We start from the raw sequence: 3,381 nt of genomic DNA, 5'->3' as shown, positions 1-3,381 counted from the left end.
TGAAATCCCTACAAATTATCATTTCAAGACATTAAAAAAATACAAAATTGTATAAGACAACATTAATAAGCAACAAATCATGAAATACTTGATGAACTGGGTTGGGAAATATAACTTGTTAATATCCAAAACCGGCAAGTACATCGCCTTTTTTCCAAGTCAATCACATGATTGGTAAGACGCCCATGAACTTCAAACTTCTCATAGCCAGTATCTTTAGCCCTGATAGCATGCCAGTTTCTGGACTCTTTTTTGCAACGTGGCTCCCAGTTCCTATCATGAAGGATGACTATTAATGTAGACAAGAGATAAAGAACGAGACGTCGATGGAGGGAATCAGAATGAGAGGAAGCAGAAGAAGCTTTAGGGTTTATAAAGGGGGAAGGAACTAAATTGGGAAATTGCAAAACACTATCCACGTCATCTATCTGTTATGTTGATTCTAGGTGGCAGTGATTGTGCCACATCAGCAAACCGATTGCTGACTCACGCTGAAATTGGTGTGAAGGGTTAGTATGTAGCTCGGAGCGCAATCTCAAAGACCAGAATAGTGCAATTAGAATTTTAGAGGCTAAATTGGTGCACGAGACAAATATGGAAAACCACTATAGAAATTTAGTCCCACAATTAAGAAGAGAGCATTAAGATATAAAAGATGAGCATTTGTCTTAATAAATGAAGAGTACGTCATACCTTATATACGAGCACCATTTGAACGTTGGCATTCAAGTCATCTTCTCAATACATGTTCTCTTCATTTAATTTAACAGATTTCTGCTATCAGCATTCTTTAGATGTTTGGTGTATTTATTTAGGAACTGATTTTGATGCGCTGTTAATGTTGAAAAGTTTACTTCATTTTTGCTTATTTCCTTTACAAAGACAACCAGCAGGATTTGTTCAATGTATTTGTTCAATGTTCATTGCTGTTTTCATCTTGGGGATAAATAACTACTGCTCATCAGTTTTGTCAGTCGTGGCAACAGAGCGCACCGTTTTGTATCGCGAAAAATTTGCTGGAATGTACTCTCCGTGGGCCTATTCATTTGCACAGGTTCACCATTCATGTTCTGTTCATTTTCCTTTCTTAATTGGAAAAAGATGTTGAAACCATAAACCATTTTTCCATTTTTTCCATGTGTTGTAGGTGATAATTGAGGTTCCCTATTTGTTAACTCAAGCTGTCCTATATGTCATAATCACATGCCCTATGATCGGGTACCATTGGTCTGCATACAAAATATTTTAGTCATTGTACAACTGTTCTGCAACCTGCTATACTTCAATTACCTAGGAATGGTCATTGTTTCATTCACACCAAATATTCAAGTTGCTTCCATTGTGTGTTCTTCTGCTTACACCATGCTGCTCACTTTGTTTTCTGGCTTCATTGTGCCACGTCTGGTAAGTTTTATTCAAACCGAGACCTCTTGGTTAGAGTATAAGATGCTTACCATTTTGACATTCTTTCCCTATTGTTTGCTCCGGCCACAAAATAAATTGAACAGCGAAAATTTTTGCTGTCAAAATAATTAGTTAATCAGGATCGATTCTTCTTTCTTTCTTTTTTGCTTCTTGAAGTGTTGAACCCTTTTATGATAGAAAACTCAGAATAAACTGTATAGCTTAAGCAAAGTACAGTGCAACTGTATATTGCATAAATAAAGTTCTGAATTCAAAAGCTTATAAATGGAGCTATTTCTATTGAAAGACTCATCCAGATTTGGATTAGTCTAGGCAAAATCTTACATACTAAAATAAATAAGGTTTAATAGTCAAATTAGTCTCTGAAAAATAAGACATTTTTTAAATTTATCCTTGAAAAATTTTTTCAATCAAATTGGTCCGTCAAAGATTGTGAATTTATCATATTTGTCCTCCAGTCACTCCTTCAAAGATTGTGTCATGTATGCTATCAGTTAATATATCACATCATCAATCGTTGACGAAAATTTTGAGTGGAGTAACTGAAGCACGGATATGATTAATTCATAATCTTTGAAGAACCAATTTGATTGAAAAAATTTTTCGGGACGAATTTGAAGAATGTCTTTCAGAGACTAATTTGACTATTAACCCAAAAAAATAAAAAAGAGAGAAATTTTAAGTGATTAATACCTTTTTTTTACTTTCAAACTAACAGTAACTAAATCATCCTTTTCTTTTAGGTTTAATTACTATGTTGGTCCCTATAGTTTCGCAAAATTTTTAATTAGGTTTCTATACTTTTTTTCTTTTTAATTGAATTCTTGCACTAATTTTTTTTAATTGAGTTCCTACACTTTTTTTTCTTTTATTTGAGTTCTTACACCAATTTTTTTTGTTAGTCCCTATACAAGTCAATTACTACAATAAGGACCTAATTAAAAAAAAAAATTCGTGCAAGAACCCAATTTAAAAAAAAAATATAGAAACCTAATTGAAACTTTCGCAAAATTATAGAACCAACATAGTAATTAAACATTTCTTTTACACTCAGTGTTAACCTTTAGCATCCTCACTGATTAAAGAAATTTTCTTTTACACTAAAAATTACTTGCCTTATAAAAGAGGCCGTTGGGTGGTTGGCAGTGCTGGGAAGGTTCCGGGTGTGAATGTGCTTCGATCTAAAGTGTGGTCTCTTAGTAGCGTTAGAACATAGATTCACCAAGTTTATTTGTGAAACTGACTCCGTCGAGGCATATACACTTGTCAATTAGTGGAATCTTCCTCTGTCTCATAATGAAAATCTCACCTTCTTGCAAAGTTATTCGACATAAAGATGCGGAGTAGTATTTTTATCTGCCTTTCTCTTACTCCAAGAGAAGCTAATAGGATCGCGAACACTTTGGAAAAACAAGGTGCTACTGAAAGCGTTGATCATTGTTCTTGACTTCAATCACCAGAGAACTTACTGCAAATTCTGCATTGTGATTTTTTTTTTTTTTTTACCAAAGATAGGAGACTCGAACCCGTAACCTCTTAATTGAGTATGGGGAGACTATGCCATTTGAGCTATTACTCATTGGCTTTGATTAAAGGGTGCAACACGAGGACTTCCCAGTTTCTCTCTAAAGAGGTGCAATACAAGGACTTCCCAAAAAGTCATCCATCCTAGTACTACTCTCGTCCAAGCACGCTTAACTGCGGAATTCTGATAGGATCCGGTGCATTAGTGCTGGTATGATCGCACCTGATTTAGCTTAGTCTTTCTCTTTTTTTTGTTAGCATTTCACCAAAAAATGCATTTGATAAAATGCCAGTGACATTGATTTTTATATTTGGAATGTTATTTGAATACAAAATTTAACATTAGTATGTCATTAACTCATTATACGTTAGTATATATACATGTACATGGATAAAGTGATATAAATTTAGAGATAAAACTAGATTAAGACT

The 3,381-nt window shown here is 34.1% G+C and overlaps 1 non-coding gene across 1 annotated transcript; it reads right to left on the bottom strand.

The window, feature by feature from the left end:
* Positions 1 to 3,055: 3,055 nt before the first annotated feature.
* On the bottom strand, positions 3,056 to 3,174 carry LOC112724138 (5S ribosomal RNA). The gene has a single exon (XR_003163317.1). It is a non-coding gene; the product is annotated as a 5S ribosomal RNA (ribosomal RNA).
* Between the last annotated feature and the right edge of the window lie 207 nt (positions 3,175 to 3,381).

The sequence above is a fragment of the Arachis hypogaea genome, chromosome 11, assembly GCF_003086295.3.
Source record: "Arachis hypogaea cultivar Tifrunner chromosome 11, arahy.Tifrunner.gnm2.J5K5, whole genome shotgun sequence".
Lineage (NCBI taxonomy): Eukaryota > Viridiplantae > Streptophyta > Magnoliopsida > Fabales > Fabaceae > Arachis > Arachis hypogaea.
Note: the sequence above shows the minus strand (reverse complement) of the source record. Positions and strands in the feature narration are given on the sequence as shown.